The sequence below is a fragment of the Corapipo altera genome, unplaced genomic scaffold, assembly GCF_003945725.1.
Source record: "Corapipo altera isolate COAL_440 unplaced genomic scaffold, ASM394572v1 239, whole genome shotgun sequence".
Taxonomy (NCBI): Eukaryota; Metazoa; Chordata; class Aves; order Passeriformes; family Pipridae; genus Corapipo; species Corapipo altera.
In genome coordinates, this window is record NW_020884938.1 from 1462813 (window position 1) to 1489820 (window position 27008).

Sequence of the window (27008 nt, forward strand, 5' to 3'; positions counted from 1 at the left end):
TTCCACAGCACATCAAGCTGGTGTTTAAAATTATTTAATTGTCACCTGTCTGCAGTGCAGCAACAACCTCCCTTTTTCCTTTTGTTCATAAATCCCTACAGCCTTTTACAACGTCTACACAGTGCTCCAGGGTGGCTGCTCGACTTCTTTTGAAGGCGTTCAGCAGTAACCAGACTTTTGAAGTTTAAGCACCTGTTAACTGCCAAAAGGGAAAGCAAATCCCCGTTTCCTGTGAAAAAGAAACCCGTCTGGCAAAGCAGAGCGATCAGTGTTGCTCCGGCCTGTGCCAGGGGAACCTGATCCAGGAGCTGCTTTTTGCTCTGCCCTTGACTCTCCCTGAGCTATGAATAGTGAAGTGCTGAGGAGGTGGTTTGCTCCGTGCCGAGCTAAGGAGCCTTTTGCAGGATGTCTTCACGTTGGATCATTCACCTTGCAGCAAAATAACCTGTCATGGCTTAGCCAGCAGCTTTTAACCAAAGCACCGGTGACATCTGGGCATTTTCAAACCCCTAAAGCAAAGTTCATCAGATCACACACGCGAACTTCAGGTCTGGTTTCTCATCAGCCATACCTTCTTTATCCTCTAAAAACATTTTGGTTCATAGGCCAATGGTGAGTTGCACAAGTGAAACAAGGTTCTGTCTGTGAAAGAAGCCTTTCAGGCATTACTGCTCAGCCTGGTTCCCTGTGAGGTTTTGCCTGATACGACTTTCCCACTCAGTGGTTCCCCACAGCTGGCTCTGGGCATCAGCCAGAGGAGAAAGGAGATTTTACCCAACCAGTCTCTCTCAGAACTGAATGCAAAGCTCATGAAAATCAAGGGTTTCCTTTTCTCCTCATTCAGGGGCTGTGACTCTGCCTCTCAGAGCCTGTGTTCATGAATGCCATTAGTATTTATATGTATCAAGAGAAGGCTGTGCCCTGCAAGCTTTTTACAGTTCCAGCATATATAAGCAATATCCCTCCTAATAGTCTTTCCCCTTAATTCTTTATTCTGCCCTAATACAGATTTTTCAGTATAGTGTGTGTTTTACAGAGGAATATACTTAAATGGAGAATGAAATACCTTGTGGACAGAAAGTCAAATTTGCCTTAAGAAGCACTAACTGTAATTCCTCGTGCTGGGGTTGTCTGCTGAACAGCTTGATACCCAACTGCATCTCACCAGGTGCCCCTTCCCCTGTCTGTGAAATGGAAACATTTATATGTTCCCCCTCTGCAGAGTGTTCAGAGATAAAGCTGTAGGGAGAGCGGGCTTTACTTGCATGCACCAAATCTTGTTATCTGTTGAATGTTGTTTATCATCAGCAAAGTTAAATAACAATCATGTTTACAATAATCATATATATTATTTCCAAATCTCGTCTTTTTGTCTTTTCTCACTCAGGACTTTGTATTTGCAATCACAGTGATTTTGCTGAAGGCTTGGGGGATGATTCCCTAACAGCAGTGGTTCATGTTTACACTGAAAACTATGCATTATCTGTGACTGATACCCTTCAGAAAGCCTCTCCTGTGTCTATAATATATGATGGTATTTGGTTAAAGGTTGGACTCGATGATCTTGAAGGTCTTTTCTGACCTTAATAATTCTGTGATTCTACACTGTGCTGTCAATCCACCTGACCTAGCTAAGGAGCCCCTTAGGAAAGACAGACAGGCCTTCTGCTTATGCCCTGAGGACCTGAACGAGTTAGAGAGCTCAAAAAATGTGAAAAGGCCACTAACAAGGCAGCAGAAGCTTTTTCTTCATGGATTTGTATCTCACTGTATCAGCGACCCGAAATACTGCATGGCACATAACTTCCTCAGACAGAGGCCAAACTTGATACTTATTTTGCCACGAACCTCAGGTAGAACAAAAGATGAGAAGCCCAGAACTACAAAGGAGTGTTTGCTCCATTCAGTACCTGGAAAAAGACCTGTGGCTCAGTTCTCAAAAGAGCTACAAACACCTTCACCTCGTTGTCCTGATGATTAATGGTCTCTCTCCCTGCCCGCAGTCCCTGAGGTGCTTGGTGTCAGCAGAACAAGCCAACACTTAACCCAATAAATCAATGTTTTCTTTGCAGAGGAAGAGCAGTTTGCAGCAGTCCCTCCTCTGGCCAGTTCAGCACAAGGAGCAATTTTCCACAGGCTCTCTTGGACCAGTCCAGTGTGAGAACTGGGAGCAACAACTGCAGTGTCCCCAGAGCCTGTGGATCAGGTTTTCTTCTTCTGAGAGGGGACTGGTACAAACTGCTCTTCCTTTGTAAAGAAAGCAGTGATTTATTGGGTTAAGGACTGGCTTATTCTGACACCAACCAGCTCAAATCTCTTACCACCAGAGAATCTGTAAAAGCACCAAAGGGTCACTGCCCAGAGCCAAAAGGGAGCCCCCAGCACTGCTGTAACCGAGTCAACAACCCCCAGCAAAACCAGGAGCTGAATTTTACATTTCTGTTCACTTCCCTGTTTTCAGGGCTTAGAAATTTGCATGCTGTTTCAGTGAATAACTTTGCAGTTCATAAATCAAAAAGGCTCTCCTAAACCCGAGCTCATGACAGGTGGTAACTGCATTTGAACTGAAGCATTCAATGTCATTTGATGGAAACCTTGTAATCATTTTGCATTTTCCTACACAAGTGACAAAAGTAATTTTCCCTGTCTGGGTTTCAATTTTTTATTTATTTATTTATTTATTTTTATTTTTCTCCCTCCCCTTCTATTTTCTACACTAGCAAAAGATAGAAGGTTAAGGGAAAGGAGGAAGAAAGGAACAAACATGAAACCATTTGTTGGTTATTCTTGGCAAAAGCATGTAATCAATTATTTATTTTTTATATATGACTTAAAAAAAAAATTTTTAGAAGAAATTATGAAACCTCAAACTAGCTAAAACTCTGAGCCCGTTGACAAAACAACTTAAAAAAAGGAGGACACTCAGACTGAAGTGGATGAAAAAAAAAGACTTTTTAACCAAGTACCATCTTTTTATTTGGTTTATTTCCTCTGCCACTTTTTGGTTTTTTTTAACACGGTGTTTTAGTCAAGAAGCTTTTTTTAAGTGATGGAGATGTGTTGCATTCTGTTATGACACATGGCAATTTATAACTGCTTTCTATTCCTTGTAGATACACTTCTCTTCCATATTTCACTTGTACCAGTAGTTATTGAGAATAAAGGAAATTGGACAGGGTTGAGACATATATTGTAAGCAGAATGATGGATTTCGTTTCAGTGAAAAGCCACTTCTGTGTCTTAAAGAGCAAAACTACGTCTGTCTCATGCCTTTGAAATTCTTTGACAAGTTCAGGAAGGTTTTTTCAAGATTTTCAGCTCATTTACAGCCCGACCTAAAACCATCAGAGTTGATGGGAGTCTCTGCCCTGACATTGATGTGCTCTGAGTCAGGATCTCAGGCCCGAGATTTCCTCTCAGTTGTACCAATGTTGTGCAGCCCTTAATTAAATGGAGACACTCCAATATGCAGCGAGCCACCCACGGGATCCCAGGGCAGCAATAAGGGTCTTAATACCAAAAAGGAATAATGGTTCCAGCTTCCTCAAATGAGCTCTTTTAAAGTCATCCCAGGTCCAGGGGGTATTTTGTCCCTCAAAGTGCTCAGCGTTGGTTCAGTCTAGTGCTGTGTTAATTCTCAAAACTTCATGTTTTCATCCAGCAAAAAATGTTGTTTGTATCCAACAGGGTTTAGGGAAGCAGAGGAAATGTTTCCTTCAGCCTCTGTTATCTGCTATGTGTTACACAAATTTCCCTTTGCTGTATAAAGTCCTTAAGTCTAATATAGGGTGTTCAGGGTGCAGTAAGACTACTGAGTGCCTTAAAAAGTTTCTTTACTGCTCACTGTCATCACAGAATCTTCAACCCTACATATCTAAGCCACAGTACATCCTCTTTCTGATTGCTTCTTTTCCCTACCTCCACATACCTTATTTTCTCATTCTACCAAATTCCATTGTTTCTACTGGAAAAGGTGCTCAGGTGGCATAAATCATTCTTATATACAGTATAAATCACGCTTATATAAGACTGCTTTCCTATTTCCATATTCATAATGATGCTGAGGAATAAGGAGCCATTAAAGCCAAAGCTAAATGGAAATATTTCAGATTTATAAGCGACATATTTTTCGGGTCACTGATAGTGTGCAGTACTTCTTAGCAAGCAGTGCTGGGAAATTAGAAATTTGCATGAACAGCCTTGCTAATAACTTACTCTCATTTCCCACCCCCTCCCCAGGAGCTCTGAATCCGTAGAGTGAATTAATTATCTCTTGACTGCAGCCAGTAGTTTGGAAAAGGAACTTTGGACTAGTCAACATTTTCCTGATTTTGTTTACCAGTAATTGTCAGTGACAGAGCTTAAAAAGCAAGAACACTTCACTGCTAAGCTTCCCACAGAGAAAAAAAAAAAAGTATCTGGTCTTTTTGATTTAAGTTCAGGCTGTCAAGGAGAAGTGTAAGCTGGAAGCCACAAAATGTTATGCAATAAAAAAAAAACCACCCAAGAGATGGTTTACAACTGTGAAACATAAGTGGGTTGAATAGTACTTAAAGTACAATTATATTCTGAGGAGTGACTTTGGGAAAAAAAAGTCATGATCTGACTGAAGAGTTCTGTTCCTCAGACTCATCTTAGTCCTGTCCTGATCTAGACCAAAGGTATGTGTAATTTTTGAGTCAGTTTAAAAATCTTTCTTTTCCTAGCATATAATTCAAGGCATTTACTCAGTGTTTTAGCATGAATGAACTTAACACTGATAAAAATTGATGAGTGTACCAAGCTAAGCAGTGTCAGTTCAAGTCCTGGTATTTTCCTGCTGTTATCTGTACCTTTGTACACAGAAGTATCTGCAGATATATATCATAGAATCATAGGATGGCCTGGGTTGGAAGGGACCTTAAAGCCCATCTCATTCCACTCCCTGCCATGGGCAGGGACACCTTCCACCAGCCCAGGTTGCTCAGAGTCCCATCCAACCTGGCCTTGGACACTTCCAGGGATCCAGGGGCAGCCACAGCTTCTCTGGGCAACCTGTGCCAGGGCCTCACCACCCTCACAACCAAGGATTTCTTTCTAATATCTAGGCACACACTTAGGCACATTCAATTCCTGACTTTAAAGAGTTTTTTTCAACACTTTAAATAGAAATTGCAATGAGACATTCCTCAGTTTTTACGTTGTTATTAAAAATAGCAATGCACTGAGTGGCTATGACAAGAGATGCCCACTATTTATAAAGCATTTTTGCAGTGATCTGGTAGTTCAAGATTCTGAAAACACTTGAGAATCTCTGGGAAGTAAGGTTTAATTCAGCTTCTTGGCACGTGCAATTAGTTGGTTGCCTCAGCTACTCCTCAGAGGAATCTGTTGCATCCAAATGAAGCTTCAGCCAGCATTTCTTGGGTCAGGAAGGACATCAACCTGTTGGAGTCCAGAGGAAGGACATCAATGTGATTAGAAGGATGGAGCACCTTTCCTACGAGGAAAGGCACCATTATGTTTAACCATGACATGACAATTGAGGATTGTATCATTGAAATTTCTATCTAAAGTGTTGCAAAGACTCTTTAAAGCCAGGAATGAAATGTGCCTAAGTGTCATTTCTCAAAGTTCAAATAAATGAAGAGACATTCAGCTGAGATTATTGAATCCTACTGCAGGTAAGCTGTTTTATTCTTTTGAGAAGGCAAGTTAAATCTGGCAGATATATTGTGTGAAATATTCTCTTGTAAAATGTGTGCAGCAGTCCTGTCCTGTCCAAAGCCTGGGAAGAACAAGTGGTGTGACAGAATTATCCCTAACAGTGTTCCTGGTGCCTTCAGGTCTTCTGTTCTGTTTACCACCTTCTTTTCCAGCAGAAAAGTTTCAGTCCAAGCGTTAAACCTTCTTTCTACATAAACTCCATAATGGCTTTGTTTGCTCCAGCAGGAAATTGGGCAGGGGAGAGCAGGAATGAGCTCTGTTGAGAGAGATCCCTGACACAGCAGCCCTGCGAAGTGCAGGTGCTCCCAGCCGTGCCCACACCTCCCTGCCATCTGTTCCTGGAGCTGCCAGACCTCAGAGGCAACACTTTTCCTGCCCCATTAAGGCAGCAGGGTGCACCTAGAGGGCTTGAGTCATCACACTGGGTTTTTTTGGCAGCAGTTCCTGAAGGCACAGTCCTCAGGCAATGTACTTCTAAAGCAAATGCAGGTGACTGTGAGACCTGGAAAGCCTCCTTTTTCCATTCACAGGGGTGGTGGCAAAGGTGTTTGTGCAGGGCAGAACAGCCCTCCTGGGAAGGTTCCTCCAAGGGGACAGCGTGGGGAGCTTTCCCTGACCATGTAGACAGAGGGAAATTAAGGTTACCTGAAGGGAATTGCCAGTTTTGAACTGGCAAGTCATGGTAGCCCACAGCCACCCTATTCTTCCTTCCCCTCTGCTCATTCAATTTTAGCTCTTCTTCCTCACATGGGTTACTCACATCTCTCTGAGATGCCCTCACTTCATCCCTACACATCGGCCTTTTCAGGAAAAAAAAGGTCACCACAGATTACCTGAGCTCTGCAGGTTTAAAGCAGTTTAAAATTGTGATTTTTTGAGAGCACTCTTACCTGGACACATCTACAGGACTGAGGTGCTTTGTGCCTTGGTGCTTGAATTCCACTGGGCAGATATTCCCATAGTCATACTGGGCCGTATTTATAATCCCAGTGGGGCTATAAATCAGGGGAGATAGATCCCTGCACTTCAGACAGGTATTCCAGCCTGTTAAACTTGCAGTCCCATCTTGGAATAAGTTTGTGGCAGCGAACAGTGAAGTGCTACCAAACAAACCACTAATTGCAAAGCCAACTCTCCCACTCTTCACTTCTTCCCACTTTCCAAATAAAAGGAGACCACCTTGAAGCAAGAGGCATCTTCCTGAAGAGTAATGGCATTTTCTGAGTGAGCTAAAGCCCTCAGTTCATCTCTCAGCACAGCAAAGCACAGTGACACAAAGTGCTGTACTGGTGACTCATCCAATTTTTGTCCAGGTGCAACACTCACCACCTTTCCCTCATTTCCTCTGTAGGCAATGCTGTTCTTGCTGTTTACATGTAGATTTAACTGTTTGGTAGCCCAGGTGTGTGAAACAGTCTGAATGCAAAAAGAAAAGTTGGTACAGTTATGGCTTTATTGGATCTTTATTCATGCTAGGCACCACACAGTCCTTTCTCTGTTCTTACACCCATCCATTTCTTTCTCTTCCTCTTCTTTGCTTTCTTTTTTTGTCATCTTCACACAGTTTTCATGCTTCTGACTGTGTGAATACACTGTGTTCAGTCTATTATGTGTAGATACCACGTAATTCCATAGAATGGCAGCAGTATAATTATAATTTTCAACAGAAAAACATTGGCTGAGCAGACAAGACCACAGTAACAGGATGGGTGCTGTGAGCTTACCCACACACTCTCCTCCACGACCCAGTCTGGGTCTTTCCTCAAGAGGAAAAGTGTCTTATCACTCATGTTCCCACTCTCCCAAAGGCAAAAAATCAGCATCTCCTCCGATCTAAACCAGATATTTAACTTAACTCAGGAATTTACCAACAGAAACAAAAACAATTCCAGCACTAACCAAACAGTAACAAAACAAATTTGTTCACCAGCATTATGTTTTCTAAAGCCACACCTGAGCTGTGCTGACCTTCAGGAGTTTGTGTAGGTGTTGCACCATATATTTTTATGTTGCTCTTGCCCCCTCTCTTAATTGGGTCTACATATGTATTTCTGTCCTTGCAGGGTTTAACAGTGCAGCAGTGCCAGCCCCTCTGATTCTCTCAGGGAGTTAACAGCTCTCATTAACAGCTGGTGGACTATTGCTGCAGTGCCCTATTATCTTATCTAACAGAGGATTTCTGTGGCTATATTTAGTTTAATTGAAGAATGTCCTAGAAAAGGATTAATGACAGTTTTCAATATCAATACACCAGTTCCCATACAGAGAAAATTTTAAAAAGAAAGAAGAGGGGGAAAAGAAGTTACTTGGAACCAAAAATTACTTCTGGCAATTAAGATCCTGGAGCATTTTGTTGCTATGTGGCTTGTACCCAGACACTTGCTGACATAATCCATCACTAGACCTTTTTCTTGCAGTCATTTTGAAACTAATGGTCAAAATCTTCGCTTCTGCTGCATAAGTATTTATTTCCTTCAGTAATCCCATCAAAATGACATTAATTCCCCATAGAGGCAACATGTTTACTGTGTATCACAAAATCTGACTTCTAGATAAAAAAGCCTTGCTTTACCCTGAGCCTGTGAGAAGTGTTCTCTTCAGAGTTAAAAACAGTAGAAAAAAAGAGCACAGGTTTTTTTTTTTTACTGGTAGGAAGTAACTTTCCTGGCAGGAAGAAAATTGCATTTTCATTACCAGGTTTCAAAACGGGTTGTTTTACAGTATCATGGGGAAAATTAAGTTGGAAAGGACTTGAGGAGGTTTCTGGCTCAGGGTCAGCTCTAAGATCTCGGGGCATGTCTTGGCAGCATAAAGTATCAGGCAGAGATGAATTTAACCCATGGGGTGGTGAATGGATGCAGGGCCTTGCCTGGGTTCATTGGCCTGGATGAAAAGGAGTATTTTATTCATGTGGCTCTGCTGTTTCTGACTCAGAGCAGCCTCTCTCTCTTTCATTTTCTAATGCCAGCAGCTGTGAAGAGATGCTGGTGGAGACACTGCTCCTCACACCTGACTCTGCAGTGTCTCCTCCCGGTAGCTGACACCATAACTCTGGATAAAATACATTTCTGGATCCATAAAGCAGTGTGCATTTGGCTGGGCAAGGCTGGTACTGGCTGGCCTTCATAGGTTTGGACGCTTTTCATAGCTTCTGTGGAGAGAAATCTGCAACTCTCTTAGCCCTGAATACCCTGGAATTGTTGCTTTCACCTTCTTTATTTGTTTTCCCCGAGAGCAAGGCCAGTTTTCCTGCATTTTGTGAGCTTTCTGAACAACACCTCCTGTGACAGCCAGGTTTTAGCTCATGAACCTCACATATCTCAGGGAAGCTGCGTTATCTGCAGCTGAGTTTATGCTGCAGGACCAGTCACGGTGTCCTCCTGTTGCCGACTCATTCAGGCTCCTCATGGCTGCATTTTCCAGCCCAGCAGGTGCTGTGCTATTCTCGTTCCCTACATGGAGGCAGTTTTCCCCCCCTGCTGCTGGTACTTAGCAGGAGATGGATGAAAGAACAATGAAAACTGTTTGGACACTTGGCGATTTAAGAGCCTTGCTGTGAAAATGTCACATATCCTAATCCTTGAACCCCACAAAAGGAAGCCCCCCTGCTGGAAGCCTGGCACAGCTGGGCCAGGAATTGCCACTGGTGGTCTCATCCCTCCTCAGTGGAGCTGTGCTGCTTCCCTGTCCCTTATCCAGCCCAACAATTCTCTCCTTAATGTCACTTCAAGGTGCCAGATACCTTTTATTTCATTGTCTAAACAATTAACACACCCAGCCTAGCACAGAGAATTCTGCACACTTGCATTGGCACTTGGTTGTGTTTAGCTCTAAAGGCTCTTCCTTCCACCTCTGAATTTAGGCAGAGCTTTCGTGCCCAAAGTCTTGTCTAGTTTGTGTTCCCCTGTTAGCACTGGAGTTTTCATAGGGTGCAGTCCATTTAACATCACCTGAAAACAAAATTTTGTGGTATTGCATATTGCTTTGCCTTTACACCCTTAGAAAAAAAAATCCCTAAACTGCTCCTAGAGTCGTGTTGGAATGTTTGTTTATTACCAAAAAACCTAGAAAATAGCTCATTTAAGAGTACCTGTTATTATTTCCTGAACCAACTGTTCTGTCTTTACTGAAAAAGGCTACCTGAAGCCAAAATAGATGGTTTCTATTTTGGGGGGGCCACTGCTGGGTCGTGTTTTCACCTCCCCATTGAAGGCACTCGTCACCACCGAGTCACAGAGTATAAACCTGCCTGCCAGAAAGCACCAAAACCTCACCCTGAGCCTGAGCTTGTTCTCACACCACCAACTCCAGGTCTTAATCTTTGAAACCTTGAAGTAATTAGACAAGTGTGAACGATGTAATAATAGACTTATGGTCAGGAGAGCTCTCATTGTCAGAGTATTGCTCAGATTGTCAGGGTATTGCTCGGATTGTCAGGGTATTGCCAGGGTATTCCCAGCTTTGCACAGGTTTTTATTGCACTTCAGAAGTTAATACTGCCTGGAGAAAAGCCTGGAACTCAGAGTGAAAATAGTAATTTGCTTTGTGAATCTTGGGCTTTTCACTGGTTGTCAGTAAAACACGTTGCTTTGGTGGGAAACAAACCTTCTTAAGATTTAAACTCACACAAAGGTGCACTCTGTGCATCATGAAGGCTTCCTGGACCCCAGAAGAAAAGAGCTGGGATTGAGTGACATCTCTGTGGAAGCTATTTGGATCAGCTGCCTTTAAAAATCTTGATGTGATAATAACCCTGATAGTCAGAATGCTTATCCAGCTACATAAATATGAATGTGAGCCCTACATTCAGGCATAAATAACTCTCTCTATTCCTGGAGTTTTCTTCTGAGCGTTGTCAGCTAGGGAATTAAATTATCCATTTATTTGTGATGCTGAAGCAAGGCAAGACATGGGATGGTGAAGATGAGAATATGGACATTAATTGTCCAAATTCTCTCTTCCTGGAGGATAATGGACTTTAGCTGAAGACTCACCAAGAATTAAATTATTCCAACAGATACAGAGATTTTCTCTCTCTCTGTGGTGACCAAGTCCTAGCTGTGCTTCCCAGGAGTTGGCTGTGAAGTTGTTATCTCCCAGAAGGTACCCACAGGATAAGACTCCTGGCAATTAAAGCCCGACTCCCTGTCTCACCATGTTTGTGCTGGCAGAGCAGGGAGTGTTGTGAGTGAGTGGGTGGCAGGAAATGTGAAGGATGAGCTGTCAGGGAGTTTGGTGTGAGTGGGCTGCCTTCATGTCCCTGAATTTTGTCTGTCCACACAGCAGCTTTCTGGAAGCTGCAGCATTACACCAACTCTTGGCAGTTGGCAGTGACCCTTGAGGGAACAGGAACAAGCTGGACGTGATCAAGTATAGTAGTTTACATTTTCTGTTTCCAACCCATTTTCTGTTCCCCACACAGTGGGAGATGGTAGTGACGTGTATAAGGTTCTTCTGGGGAATTATATGAGTCTTTTGGGGAACCTGTGCAGGTGCAGACATTCTTTGCCCCCTCTAAGGAATAGGGGAGGAACACAGTCTGCCTGTAGCTGTTGATGTGAAATCCTGTCCTCTGGAGAGGATGTTAAATGCACAAAAGTGATGTCTGCCTAACAGACAGCAGGCTTTCCACGCAGCTACCAGCAGCAAGATCCACTCTGTATCCATTTCAAATAAATGCAAGCTATTAGATTAAACAATGCTAAGCAAAGGCAAAGGGGGATAATTTTAAAGTCATGAATTGCTCTATAAATGTCTGTTATCCTCAGCAAGGCTTTTATGCCAACACCAAATGCCATACAGTAGAGCAGTGTTTGTTTGTTTCCTTCTGCAAAGGACAATTCTCAAGGCAAGACAAATGACAGATGAGCAGATCCTTGTAGCCAAATATTTGCCAAAAGGAAAATCAATCTTTTTTTTTTCTTCTCCTTTTTTTTTTTTTTTTCCCCTTGTCTGCAACAGTTCACTTCCAAGCTAAGCAGAAGCCTGAAGTAACGTCCCTTATTCCCTGTGCCCCTGCTCAGGCAGTGTAACACCTCCTGCAACAGGTCAGGCACTATTCTAGGAACTCTGGTTGATTTAAGTAGCCAATAACTTGGCCTATAATAGTAACAAGTCCCCAGACACTCCTTTTGAACCATTATCAAAAGGTGAGTCATGGAAACCATCCTGTCCCTGACCTCCCCTCGGAGGGTGCGTTTCTTCCTTGGAAGTAGCACTTCTTATCCCTTCAGCATCTCCATCTGCTCCCTCACCTAGTGCAGGATCCAACTGCAGATGCCTCCAAGCCAAGCAGAAGGCTAGAGGCTGCATTTAACTGGCTGTGCTGCAAAGGGGTAGATGATTCAGGAAGTCTTTTTTCCCCCTCCTCGTTTTAGTGCTGCCCAATTCCATAAAACCACTTTACAGAAAGGGAAACGTGGTTTGGTTCAGGCTGAGCTCTGCTCCACGTGCAGTGGGAGTGTGGGAAGGGGCAGGTGACTGGCTGATGACACACTCAGCAGTGTCACCAGGGTCAGTGGAGTCCCAGCTGGAGCAAGATGAGCCAAACCAGGAGGCTGAGACTTTCTCAAAGCCAAACTCACTAGATCTCACAAGCTCAAAGGTGAATGAGTGAGAATTTGCACTTTTATCACCTGCACAGCTCAGTTCTCAGAATTAAAGCAATTGTTGCAGTTACTAGAAAGTGGTGGGAGGGGAAAAAAAAAAAGCAAACACAACCCCCCTGTAGCTTTCTCTAATTTCTGTGTGAGTTGGAAATGTCTGCTGAGTTTCCCTTCTGATAAAAGGTGACCAGTCCTATCTCACAGGTTAACCTTGCAGACATTTTATTTATGGCATCTAATGAATCTGCCACTCTAAATTTCTTCTGGAAAGCAGGACAAGGGCAGGGATGTGCTTGCCAAATGCAGATTAATTCAAGGTATCAGCAGTACATCCAACCCATTTATAGTGAAATGGCTTAATACTAATCCCATCATTAGTAGTGTAATTCTCTAAAAAAGTATGAGAGAGAAGGCAGTTAAGAAGAGCAAAGTTCCAGGGTTTAGAAGTGAATCTTATGAGCAGTAATAGCCTTGTAAAGCTGTTGAAATTTAATTAGGAAGATGCTGATAATGTAAAATCACCTATAGAACCTGTGTCTCTGTGAATGAGCTGAACACGGGGAGCCAATCACTTCTGTTACCACCTCTTTGGAAATGTCTGGACAGCTTTGGGTGCTCCTTTGCATATCAGTTTACCCAGGTTTGATTATTAATTAACCCTCAGCAAGTTGCCTTTTCCACAAATAGCTGCAAAGAAGCAGAGCATCCTCTCTGGGCCCTGTGAAGGCTCAACTAAGAATGAATGTCCTGCCTGCAGGGCTGGGTATTATCTCTTGTTAACCCACCTATATATCCAATATTTAAAAAAAAATAGGATGGGATCTTCACACAATATATACTGGAAAATACCCACAAAATATACTAAAAAACATCCCCAAAAGTTTTCTGTGGTGTAGCTCATAGGAGAGGAAACATATGCCATACAGTGAAGGAAATCTGGTTCAACACATGATGCTTCTAACCTGAATAAGTGAGTTAAGACCTTGCCATCACAAAAACAAGCTGTATTTTTATTGCCTTCTTGCATTCAGGTTGTGTAATGTCTTTTTTTTTTTTTTTAGGATGGTGATATTGGGCTAAGTGTTGTGAGTTGGATTCTGGGTCTGCCACTCGGAAATGATTTTTATATTTTATCAAATTGTGATTTGCAGAGAAGCTTCCCTTCCTGCCAGAGCTCTGCCACACGCTCCCATCCTTTGCCTTCACTCCTGCTTGGAAGCAAACACCTCTGAGATGGAGGCAGAGTGCCCTGTGTGAGCATGTGGCAGGGTGGGAAGGGATTTTGGGGGCAGCAAACAAAAGGGCTGCACTAACTATCGCTGGGGCAGGCAGGGATTGCTCCCTCCCACTGCACAGACACTTCCACGGGGGGAAGGAGTGGCAGAGCACAGCAGTAAAAGCAGCACCATGGAACAGATCAGGACCTGGTGGTGCCTGACTTGAAAGCACAGCAGTGGTGTTGATAGATTTGCCTACGTGCAGCTGTCGAAATCCTACTGAGTTTTAGGGTCTTTTACACGCTATTTAATTACTTTAGTAGTGCTCTGTTCCATATTAAAATAATCTTTCTCGTGATCGTTGGCAATTGCCCTTCTCTGTTTTGGTTCAGTAATTATTTGTTACTGCAGTAAAGGAGGAGGCTTGATTCTGTTCCACTTGGTGCACACCCTTGTCCCTACCCCAGAAACTCTGCAAAAGCAGTACTCTTCCTCTGGCACTGATGTCACCTCACCCCAGCTCTGACAGGGTAAGAAAAGTGGGATATTGCTTTATGACTTACAATTGTTAAATTACCACAGCTTCATGAATTTCTGCTTGCATCTGTGTTCAGGAACTTTTTAATCCACCTGAACCAAGAAGCAAAATCAGCTTAAAAGAACTAAGCACTCACTTAGCATATGTAAAAAAAAAAGGGCTATGAATTACCATGGTGCCCAGCTGATGTGCAGTGACATAAATTTCAGTATTTAATTTGCTCTGAATTATATGACCACTTGTCTTAGCAGTTTTGTGCTGGGATAACTATTACAGGTCTCTGTATGATTATATATATTTATTTATAAGAATACATAATGCTTATATATAATACATATTGTAATAATACCTACTATATATTTATGATACAATATTTATAATATATGTTGTAATATAATAAATATTTACATATCTACAGTTATATTGTTACAAACCTTAGTGGGAACCTTTCAGTATTTGTCTTCCTTTACCCTACAATAGTAATAATTAAAAACAAACAAACAGAAAACAAACATGAAAGAGGGCAGGTTTAGATTAGATATTAGGAAGAAATTCTTGGCTGGGAGGGTGGGGAGGCCCTGGCACAGGTTGCCCAGAGAAGCTGTGGCTGCCCCATCCCTGGAAGTGTCCAAGGCCAGGTTGGACAGGGCTTGGAGCAACCTGGGCTGGTGGAAGGTGTCCCTGCCTCTTTTTGTTTGTTTGATTGATTGGTTTGGTTGTTTGGTTTTTTTATTGTTGTGGGGTTTGGGGTTTTTTTAATGTTTTTATGGGGTTGAGCTCTCTACAAATGGAGACTAGTTGGTGTCCAGTTCAGTGTTTAGCCTCCCATGTATCAGACACCACACAGTTAAGCTCACACATACCTAGCAGCTTAAGGAGATTTTCTAACAGCTTGATTTTCTGTTCTCTGTGTCTTTGCTGTGGAGCAAGGTGCTTTGTGTGACAATTAGATGTTATGAGGTCTGTTGTGTCTAGACTGATGAATCCCACAGGACTCCCTTTCACCTAAATGGTGCCATATAAGCCACATTTCTGTGTAACATGTGCTGGGACTGAGGGGTGATCTCTAACCCCTCCTGAACACCAAAGCCAGCTTTATCCCCAGTTTGATTCTCTCCCCAGCTTGGACAGGTGCCATCCTAGTAGTAAATCCTTTGAAGCTGTGTCCAGAAACACTTGAGAGGTTTTAGAAAGGGCCCCAAATACTTTCCTCCTTGGGTAGCGCTGCCATCTCTGCCTCAGCAGTAGAGCCTCTGGAAGCTCTATTCACCTTCCTGAAAGGCAAGTTACTTTGTTAATAATGCATAAATTAATTTTTCTATTACTGACTTAAGGAAATAAAATTTTAAACACTGCATTAATGTGGGATGTGTGAGATGGAAGGTGCTTAGAGGAAACTCATTAAGACTCGCCGTTCATTTTCTACTTTTCCCTGCTGCCTCCATTTCGTATCAGTGGTCACAAGTAATTCTGACCAAACCTTCTTTTACCAGATTTTGTCATTCCCAACAGTGACAGGAACCACTTGCCAGCAGTGGCAGCAGCTGTGCAGATGAGCAGAGGAAACCTTTCTGTCCTATAATCTGTGTTTGAGCACAGCACAGGGTTGAGACCTCCCCCAGCCCCGATTCTCTGTGCATCTTGCCCTTTCTAGGACATCTCTTGCAGGGCTGTGCAGCCTCACCAAGCTGCCTGAGCACTTCATGCTTTTCACTTTGTGCTGTTAAATGAATTGGGTTTCAATTCCAGCTGCCACAGCTGCAGCAGAACACAGGCACAGCACTTGGAAATGCTTTGTGTATCACAGTTTGAGAGCCCCTGACACAGAGCAAGATGAAGTCAAGAGCTGAAAGCTATTTCAGAGACTGTATTGATTCCTGGGTTTATTTAGGAGGAGTTGGGCCTGGTGGCTATTGAAAGCAAGAGAAAAGATCCCCTTCTGCAGACAGTACAAGAGGGTTCTCTGGGTGAGGACTCTGCCAAACTGGTGGCTGTGCAGACCAAACCCTCTCATTCATGGAGGAGCAACACCAGGCATGGTACAGACAGCAGGAGCTTTTCCCTCTCTTGCCAACATGCTGTGTTTCACACCCAAAGGGCATCATTTGCTGGGAGAGGAAGTATTTTCCATGCATCCTAAAAGCAATCCTGAGTATTAGCTTGATCCTTTGTTAGATTTTATGGTGGTGCATCTCCCCCCACTCCTCGGGCTGCACTATGATCTCAGAGCCACCTGAAACACTCATTTGTGACAGATTTTAAATGGCACATGCCTGAGTTTCTTTCCATAATTCCATGTGGTATTGTATAATCCCTCAGTGTCATCCTTGCACTCCCTTCCACCAAATACACTTGAAGAAAACAGTTTTCTGGCTCCTTATCCTATCAGTGCTCTAGAAAGGGGCCTTAAATCTTCTGTTTTGTAAGAACTGAAACTTAAGTACATGCCTCCTAATCTGATTAGCAGAGGTGAAGAGGGCTCTTAAAGACGGCTGGAGTGTTTTATTGAAATCAAGACTGTGGGACTGCAAGCTGTGTTGAGATAAAAAGCTGTACAAGGTGCAGGTGACCCCTGTGATGCACTTCCAGTCCTGGCAATGTTGACATACAAAAGGGTTCCTGTTTTCCACCTGGAGATAAGCTCAGCAACAGACACACATCTTGTCCTTCTCCAGAAATGCTTCTAGAGAAGTTACTCCTCAAAAGCACCAGCATTTCCTTTGGAGAAAGAGGTTGGAAGGCACCCCCAGAGCTCATCTGGTCCAGCCCCCCTGCTCAAGCAGGGGGAACTAGAGCAGGTTTCTCAGGACCGTGTTCTACTGGGGTTTTAAAACCTCCAGAGATCCTCTGTGACTCTTTGGGGATGGTCCTGTGCAGGGATAAGGGTTGGACTTGATGATCCTTGTGTGTCCCTTCCAACTCAGCATATTCTGGGATCCTGTGATTATCTACAACCATTCTGGGAAATCTGTGACAGTGCTCAGTCACCCTCAGAGTAAAAAAAAATAAATATTTCCTTAGGTTTAAATAGGCTTTTTTCTGTTTCAATTTATGCCCATTGTGTTTTGATTTCCCCTTCATAAGCCCTTGCTGCCTACTCCTAATTTTCACCTTGTTGCTAATACAAGGTTCTTTGTTACTTCTAAACACGTTTGGGTCTCAAGTGTTCATTGGGCTGTGAGGGACCAGGGAGTATCTCATGGAGATGTTGCTCTCCTACTGAATTCAAGCAGGTTCTCACCCTACCTTTGATTTAGAAGTTGAGAAAATTCATAAATTGCAAGCAAGACACAGATGAAAGCACAAAAATTTGCATGATTTTCATGGAAGCTGCAATTTGAGGGAGCCTGCCCCGATCCCTTTCCCAAGCTGCAGTGTGGCTTCGTGCTCATAAAATCCAGCCCAGTTTTGCTGAAAGTTTTATGAACTTCATTCAACCTGGGAACTAACTCGATTTTCAGCCAGATAACATAATACCTAGATAGACAGTGTGTGGGTGGGAGGATGGATATGTGGCAGTGACATAGGTTTTCATATCTGTTTGGAGTGATGTTTTAGAAAACAAGAACTTTAATAATAGCTGAAAAATTGACTTTCAGGATCAATTTTGTTCAACATAGCTTGGGTAGAATGTCTGCAGCCCAAACCTGATGGGAGTTTGTGTCTTAGATGCCACTGCCTGGAAACCAAAAGTGAATATTCAGTGCATCCACCTGCTTCTTGGCACTCCCCCATATCCGCTCACTCTTCCTCAATTGCTGAAACTTTCACAACAGAAATTACACATTTTTGATCAATTTATGATAGATGATAAAATCTCACTGTCAAAGATGGTGAGGGAAAAAGAAAAAATCAAAGATGTTTGCCAAGGAAATAACCAGTACAGTAGTGGTTATACATATTTAACTCCCAGTCAAATGTAAACTCCCTATGTAAATGCACAATCTTCATAGAGCATTTTCATTTGCTGCGTGTTTTCTGTGGCTGGTACATCAAAAATCACTGGCATGTTAAAAATCAGTTAGTGTAAATTATGTAAAAGTCCTTCATGCAACAAAATAATTTTCAGAATTACGTTCGTTGTCATTAGGGCAGTTTTTCCACCGTGAAATCGTTTTTTTGAATGACTTGACTCCACAGACAAAAGTAGTGGTTGCAATAATGAGGCTTCGCTCCTGTGCAAGAGCTGATTGGGAAGTCTGAAGACAAGAGCTCTGTAATGTTTTAAATGATTGAATTTTGAATTGCAGAAAAGGCTGTAGCTATTTTTGACTGCCACAAAACAAGCTGGTTGGTTTTTCTGAGGTGCATTATCAAATTCTTTCCACAGTTTTTACGTAAATGATATTAAACCTGTTGCGTCCTGATTGAAAGGGAACTGTAACTTGTCATAATCACTGAAGGAAAAGAGGTTGTCCTTCAGGGATTTTTTTTTTTTTAACTACAAAAAAATGTAAATTTACTTTCAGGTTTTCCTTCCCTGCAATTTCATGCAAAATGTTGGCTTTTAGCATTCTTAAAGATCCATATTTCAAGTACCTAGGAAATGCTTCCCCCCCCCCCCCATAAAAGATCTGCTGCTGTTTTGGGGCCTTTTTTAAGGGCCTTGTTTTTGGGGCATTGTTTTGTCATGGTAGGGGAAAAGGGAGCAATTCCTAAATAATTCAGTCCAATGTGTTTACATGAAAGCTTGAGGTAAATCAATGAGATGCACCCAAACACCTCTATCATTGCTTCCACCTCCCGTGTCCCAGGACAAAATAAATGTGTGGGTCAAGAGCTGTGGTAAGAATGATCACAGAATCAGAGAATGTGCTCAGTTGGAAGGGCTCATCCAGTCCAACCCTCAGCCCTGCACAGGACAGTTCCCAGGAATCACACCCTGTGCCCCAGAGGATCATCCAAACCCTCCTGGAGCTCTGGCAGCCTTGGGGCTGTGCCCACTGCCCTGGGGAGCCTGGGCAGTGCCCAACCACCCTCTGGGGGAAGAACCTTTGCCTGAGATCCAACCTGACCCTGCCCTGACACAGCTCCAGCCATTCCCTGGGTGCTGTCCCTGGTCCCCCCAGAGCAGAGCTCAGTCCCTGCCCCTCCTCTTCCTCTCAGCCACCAGACAGGGAATGTCACTGCTCAGCTCTTCCAGAGCAGGGCTCACCTCTGACTGCCTTTTGCCACCACCTGAGGAAGGGCAAAGCTACTCTGAGCTCTCTGCAGAGCTGAGACCTTAAAGAATAATCTGGGCACAGGCTGGGACACGGGTGGTTTTCCCTAAGAAGCAACAGGGGGAGAGCTGGAGAGAGGACTGTAATTACGGCCCAGCTCTGGAGCAACCTGGTACCACCTTGAAGATGAGAAGACTGACTCATGGTTCATTTGTTCTCAATATCTTGAGACACCTTGACTCAGACTAAGGCACTGCTTAATGTGGTTTCAAACAAAGGGTGAAAATATACGTAGTTGGCAAAACAAAATGGTTTTGTGGATGGGTCAATAGCTCAGGTTAAATGGAGGCTTTTCACTGTTGAAAGTCATTTCAGACTCAGCTGTGACTGCAAGCTGAAAAGGCCATGTTTGAAGCAGTGCCCTGTGCAGATGCTCTTGTTCTGCAACAGGTGTGCACATTTTGGTACTGATTAATCCCTTTCAAAAGTATACTGTACTTGCATGGAAAGAACGAGGGTGTCCAAAAAATGAGCTTGTTAAGAAACAGCTCTTGCACAAGGGCTTCTTTCCCAGCTCTTTGGCTGCAGTCCCGTGGCAGATGGGCACATGCAGCTTTACTGGGCTCTTCTGGAGGGCTGTTTGCTCTGTCTTTTCCTGTTCTGAGTGAAGCAGCAGCTCACACCCGACACACAAGAGAGTTAATTGCCAGAGTCATCCCCGGGAAGTTGCTAAGCAACATTTTTTGGGCCCTGGCATCGGCTCAGCCACTTCTGCTGCCACATGATGCTTCTGGTCCAGCAGATGCTGTGCAGTGCAGCAGGGAACTGCTCAGAAAACTCAGCTCACTTCCTCAGCTCCTGGTGTCTAATTAAGCTCACCTAATGAAAATAACAGTTTTGCAATTTAGTTCCAGTTGCTTAAAAATTATTTCGAGTATAAAATTTATCTGTACAGTAAAACCAGTTTTTTCCGGTTAACATCCAGTCTCTTCAGTTGTTTAAATTGGTCATTCCTACTTGAGATGAACTGATTGGCTTTAATGATTTTAAAGTGTTGTTGTAATAAGTGAACATAAGCATTGACATCACATGAGGCTGAAGCAGGGTGAGCACCTATCCAGTCACTGCAGCAGGAATTGAGCCCGAGGTTTTCCAATAAATTACCACAGATTTTTTTCAGCCTGGCATCCTAATCAAAACCAAGGCTGTCAGGGAACTTTCAACCTTTTGGGTAAATCAACAAGTCCTGAAATCGTTACAAACTCAGGACTGTGTGCTCTGTCAGCCCAGCCTGATTGCAGCTCAGGAGCTCTGGGCTGCATCATCTGCTCCTAATGGAGCGTGGGCACTGTTGATCTTCCCCTCTGCCTGGGAGGTTAAAGCCCTGAACACCCTTGAGACAGCAGCAAAAACTCCTAATCAGTGATACATCTATTGTTACATCTGTTCTCAGAACAAATCAGAGGTAATAAAAGCTGCATTTTTGTGGGTTAGTGTCCTGCAGTGACTCTGAGGGCTGAGTGAAGACAACGGCACTTAGTGGGTTTGCTTTCTGTGTGGATTCTTTGGTGTCGAGCAAAGCAAAACTCAAAGTAAACCTGCAGCTTCTCCCCCTTGCCCTGCTCTTTTTCACCTGACTGTTTTTGTAGGAATTTGTAGGAATCTGTAGGAATTTAAGCATTGGTCAAGTTTGGCTGAACTTGGGCTGCTCAGAAGCTGCTGGTGGAAAGACAAAAGAAGCAAGCATGCAAAAACTACGAGTAAAGAAGTTTCTTTTCCTTAGGGAACCAGCCTAAAATCTTAGTAACCCCATAGAATCCATCCTCACATAGGTTCCCAGTCTACCAATCATACCTGGATTTCAGCCTGAGGAAGGTACCTTGAATGAACAGGTTTGCATCCAAATCCTAACCCCCCCTTGTTAAAATGGTTTGCTACTAATTTTTTAAATTATTTTGCATAAACATTGATAATCCTCATTTTCTAAGTCCACAAGTTAGCAAGTTCAGCAATGTCATTGTTTCAACATATTTGACTTTTCAACTTCTTTGAATTTTTGGATTCTCAAAAGCTTCCATGGTCAGTGCAGGGTGAATTTATGCTTAGTCTTTTCTAGGTTGTTAGGAATAGTTTATGTTGCTATAGCAGTTTGTAGGCTACAGGTAGAAATGGTCACTCCAAACTTGCCCCTTTTTGATTTTACTGTGTTTCTATTCAGCTGCATCTTGAAACTATTATCTGAACAACATTCTATAATATTAAGGTAGAAATTTTTTTGTGCCTTTTGATTTTCAAGCAAATCTGTACTGCCTCAGTCTGAAAATGATTATGTGTGGGAAGGGGAACCACATCTCTGGAAACCAGAATGAGAGTAAAAAGGGCAACAGTGAAAAACCTCTGGGGTCAGTCATGTTTTAATGATGATTATATCAGAGTATAATACTGGCTAGTATACTGTGACAAGCACACAAGGCTGCTGTGGAAATAATCCTGGTTTTGTTTGAGTTAATGGGAGTTTTACCATTGACTTCAGTGGGATCAGGATTTACATTTGATTTTATTTTTTTAGATATACTTACACCACTGGACACCACAGAAGACTGACAGAAATGCAGCATACTCTGTTAGTTCTGCTGTCCTTCCTCTCTTTTTTTCTCTGAGTGTTTTTTAAAGTTCAGTATAACACTTCCCAGCAAGCCTTTAATTTCTTATCTGTATTAGACAGACTTTGTGCATCTTCTTACTGCCCACATAGTAATTACAGATTTCTTTTCCCCTGAGCAGACAGTAAATACATTGTTCTTTTTCTGTGTGGATGTGGAGTCTGGAACAGCCCTGGGGTCATCCAAGATCCATGAAGGGGCAGCACTAGCAGTGTGCCTTGGCTGGCAGCTAAAACCTGTTCTGCCTCAGCCTCTTTAGTGCAGAAGTGGTTTTTGCTGGGGGGACTGGGAATGCCACGAGGAGCCTTTTCCAGAAACATGCTGGAAGGGGCCTCACAAGAGCATCTTGTTAAAATTCCACTTTTAGCAGTGGAAATTGCTTTGCCTCAAAGGCCAGTCCCTTTCCACGTATCATTTAGTCCTGACTATGAGAGATGAGTTATCTCTGAGGCTATAAAAATATTTTGCCTTCTGATGTACCATTAGTTGCTGTTATTTGACAACAACGAAAAGGCAAAGAAAGAAAGAAAAATCAGATGATATGGCACACAAAAATCCCCAGCAAAAGGAACCCAACTGAGTTTTACCCAAGAACATTAACATTCCTGACTCCCAGGTAAAGTCCCTTCATGTCTGATGTCACAAATGGGCCTGTGAAGAACACCATCAAAATGAAGTGTTTTCACCCATAAAATGACTGTAGATTGGTGGTGTTTTCCCCATTAGTTGTTGCAGGGGCATGGCCAAAAATGTTCTATTATTGAAGCTAATAAACAGGTTAATCCCTACCACCACAGTTCTGCTTCCACCAAATAAATGAATCTCATTTGTACTGATATTTATCCCGAGTGTTGTTCACTTTATTTCTTTTTGGCATCTGTCAAAGGCATTGCAAAAAAACCCTTCAAGTAAAAATGTATCAAAACCCAGCTTATCAAAAAGGATATTGGAGAACTCACTTTTTCCCTTTGGTATTTTGTTCCCCTTCTGTTCAGATCTGAAATAAAATGAGGATTCACCACCTGACTGCAGAACTGGGAGCAGATGGGAATCAGTGATCTGCTCCCCTCCTCCACTGGGAATGCCACGGAAAAACTGGCTCTGGAGCATGACTTGAACATACTGACAAGAAAAGGTATTTAGTATCTTAGCAAACTCTCATTTATTTCTTCTGTGCACTGTAGGAAAACATCCTGATGATAAAAAACTTGTGGGTTTTAAGTGTCCTTCAAGGCTGCTGGAATACTTAATATATATTTTCCATAACTTGTGGCAACGGGAGAATGTTGAACTTACATGTAAAATTTAAGTAAATAATGGCAAAAAAGAGAGGATTGATAGAAGTTTAAATTGGTTAAATCCCTTTAAAGTAGGGCCAGTTTTAGAATGCAATGATCATGGGTCAAAAAAGAAAATTTTCAAGTCAGCATCTTAGTTGATTCTTGGTAGTTTTGTACAAATAGGCAGCCTGAGCTCTGTTCCATAAAATTAACTTGGATTGATTTGAATCTCCTACTCTTTGGAAAGTTGCTGTCATCTACCTCAGTGTATGTTTACTTAGTCCAGCCCAACCTGCTATTTAAAGTGTTGCAAAAGTGGCTCAACTGAAGTCTTATTTTAAGTCTGTTCAAATTGAATTGAATTGCAGTCTTGTGTAGATGCACTTAAATCAACGTATAGCTGCCACATAAAATTCCACCCTTTGAATTAAGCTAGATCAACACAAGCCAGTTGTAAATCAATTTAACTGTCTCCACATGTGGATTTGCTTCACGTCTAATGAAATTGGTTTAAAGAAACAATCCTAGTGAAACCACTGCCACTTTCTTTTGCAGGCAAAGCCTATATTATATTGATTTATTTGGAACTAGAACTCCTCTGGCACTCGCACTGAACAGCCAGCATAGCTCTGCAGCTGCACTGCTGAACATCAACCTGAATTCTTGGTCTTGTTATGCATTTGGATAATATATTTTCTTGCATGGAGCCATGTTTCTCCCTCAATGAGATTTGTCTCCCCAAATTGGTCAGGATTTCTTTTGTGTTTTAGAGTAACCTGATTAATTTAATCCACACAGAGTCTTTTGGTGGTGCCAGCAGTGGCACAGGCTCCTCACATCAGCAGTCGTGTTCTTTGTCTGGCTTTTCAGTTTGATTTATGAACACAGACAAGAGAAATTTTAAATCCAGTCAGAAAAAATGTCCTTGTGTTGTCTAGCCAGGATGTTCTGGTGGGGTTTCCATTGTATCTAGGAAATTGGTGCTTCCATGAATTTATGGCTGCACATGACAGAGGTCTTCAGTTTGTTCCTGACAGAATAACATCAGTCCCAGGGGTTGCAGCTCCAACCATTTGTACTTCTGAAAATTGTGTGAAGAATAATTCATCTTTGTACATATGTTTATCCTTTAGTGAACTGATTTTTGGGTTCCTGTCCAGAATTCATGTTGTTTCTTCTACGTGTGACTCATTTTCATGAGCACCTTCAAAAGGCAGCAAGAAAGGAAAAGTTCAGACTCGCATGTCCCCAGTTCCCAATGTCTTATCTGAACATCACAAATTTACACCCATAATAGACCCATATATGTAAAACCCCAGGTGTCTGTGGGTTTGTATAGACTTTTTTTCCCTAAAATATGCCCATTATTCTAAAAAGAAAAGCTATTCTTGCTCCCTGCAGACTTTCCCTGGCTGGTAACAGTAGATAATTACAGCTACAGCAATGCTGCTGGTGGTGTTGTGCTCATCAGTGTTATGTGTCCTGCACACCAGTCAGAAATTCAGTAAAAATCAGCAGCAGTGTGGCCTTTCACACCCCCTTTGATCTGGAATAATTTATACATCTAACAGCAATTAATTTTGTGCATACTCATTATTTCATAACCACCCCAGGGCAGATTTCTTGGTTCATAATGAATATTTTCTGTGGTATAATGATGTGTTATTTGTCTGTGGTGGGCTCTCCCTCGTTTTCTGTAGGGACTCTAAGGGGAATTTCAGTAAAAACACGGGAAGGGAAGGAGAAAACAGATGCCAGACACTCAGCTCACACCAGAGAGGTACCAAGTCTGCCAGCCAGTGCCCTCTCAGGGCTGTTATTCCCAGCACACTGTTCTCACTATAACACTGCCACAGGCATCCAAATGCTCTGAGATTTTAGGAGGAAAATTTGGAATTTGCTTGGATTTGCTGAGGGTACTTTCCTAAAACCTGCTTGGCTACACTTATATTTGGTAAAATATAAAAACACTGGAGGAACGTGACCAAGTGAATAATCAGACTGAGCATGTTTCATTACTGAATACGGAGGTTTGTATCTAATTTCTTGTTTGTTGGCATCACTATGGAGATTCAGATCCCTGCAGCCTCTGGAGAGACCCTCCCCTTATTTTGAGCTGTTCCTACCTGTCTGATTTAGACCCAATTTTCCTTGTCTTTTGACTGCATTTTTGGCCAACCAGTTCAGTCTCTCAAATCAAAATATCCCACTGCCCTGCTTTCATCTCCTCTTCTCCATGTTTTTACTCCCAGATCTTACTCCTTTCCCCTGGCAGGACGCAGCCAACTCTCCTTATCCCACACTTACTGCCACCTCTTCCTTCAGTCTTGTGCCCTCTGGAGTCTCTAAAAATGGCATAATTCTCAGACTGCTGGTCCATGAGGTAGTGGCAAATAATCTAGGAAAAAATTTAATTTTCAGATCAAGTATGTTTTCAATTCAGATGTTGACCCACAAGGAATTCAGATGGTTGAGAGGCTTTACTGAGCAGAAGCCTTAGGAACTCCTGCTTCAGAATACAATTCCATGGTTAATTTGACAATAAACTTCTTGTGACTTTTAAATATGCAGAAAGATTTTCTTTCAGTCAGCCTCAGATTTATTATCTGTTGGGCTGGCAAAACCTTCTCTGAATTCCTCAACTGTGCACTTTGAGCTCCTCTTTCATCCAAGCCCTCAATTCTATTTCTGTTCCCCCAGCCCATCTATTTTTGTGTGTCCCCCTCTGCGGGGTCCTGGCTGTCACATCCCAGCCCTTCATGCAGTCACCCAGATTCCAGAGCATTGTCTTCTCCAAAAGCTGCTGTGTCTCCCGTGCCCCTGTTTGCAGCTCCTCCCCTCAATTCCTGCTATTGTCTTTAGTCTCTACCTGGCACTTCTCCCACCGCTTCCAGGCACACACACGCAGCTCCTTGGCTTTTGCTTTTGCTTTTCAAAGAACTCCCTCTCTTGTTCCTGTCAAACACAGCTCCCTCCTCGGGCAGGTTCTCCCACAGGATCAGAGCTGAGCCTCCCTCTCTGCTCCAGCCCCAGCCCTTGCCATCCTGCCTGTTTATGCTGCTGCTCTTCACCATCAGAAGCAAAGTATCTCCCTCTATGTAAAAGCACACACTGATTTTTTTTTTTTTTTTTAAGGGATAAACAAGCTTTACGTCATTCTCTTCGGAGAACTGATATTCTGGACTGTTTGGGAAAACTTTTAAATTATTTTTTCCCCCCTACAAAATCATAAAGACAAATGGATAGCACCTTTTGTTTAGCTTGTTCCCAAGTGCTGCCTGCTACCCGGGATCTCAGCTACAACTGTGCAATCAGGCAGTTTTAAAGCTTCTCAAACTGCAGACAACACAGGGCCAGACGATACAGCACAGACATAAGGCATTAGAGGAGTGGTACAGTTGTAAAACAAGAGGAGATGTAGATAATGGGGAAAGGGCAGGGGGGGAAATGGAGGCTGGAATTCCTTCTCTGTGGTTCTTAAACAATTGTATCCAGCTGCATCCTCCAAGTGTGTTTGAATTTCTCTCATTACTCTCTGGGGTGGAAAGCTGCTCCTTCTGGTCTGTTCCCTTGGAACAGCCAAACACCCTTTTTTTTTTTCCTCTTCTGGGCTCTCTCTTTTCTGTGAAATCATCCACTCCAGGCAGGATGATCCCTGCAGCTGTGGAAGTCCAAAGTCATGGTGACCCGATGGAAGACATTCCAGCAAATAAACAAAGCCAGTGGGATTTCTTGGCACACGTTTGTCTCCTCAGGACCATTTTGGTTCCTGGGGCTCTCTCTGCTCCTTCAGCTGCCTGACTGCTGGACAGACCCAGGCAACACTCACCACTGCCC

At 42.8% G+C, this 27008-nt stretch overlaps 1 protein-coding gene across 5 annotated transcripts in view; it reads left to right on the top strand.

The window, feature by feature from the left end:
* The window catches only part of SHISAL1 (shisa like 1), a 239480-nt gene that overhangs the window by 115115 nt on the left and 97357 nt on the right, over window positions 1-27008 (top strand). For 3 of the 5 annotated variants that reach the window (XM_027660789.1, XM_027660792.1, XM_027660794.1), the window contains exons 2-3: window positions 102-548; window positions 22887-23026. The gene's annotated coding sequence lies outside the window, so the exon portion shown is untranslated. Of the gene's footprint in view, window positions 1-101; window positions 549-3177; window positions 3193-22886; window positions 23027-27008 lie in introns of those variants that run through there. The other 2 variants (XM_027660791.1, XM_027660793.1) reach the window with 2 other exon arrangements.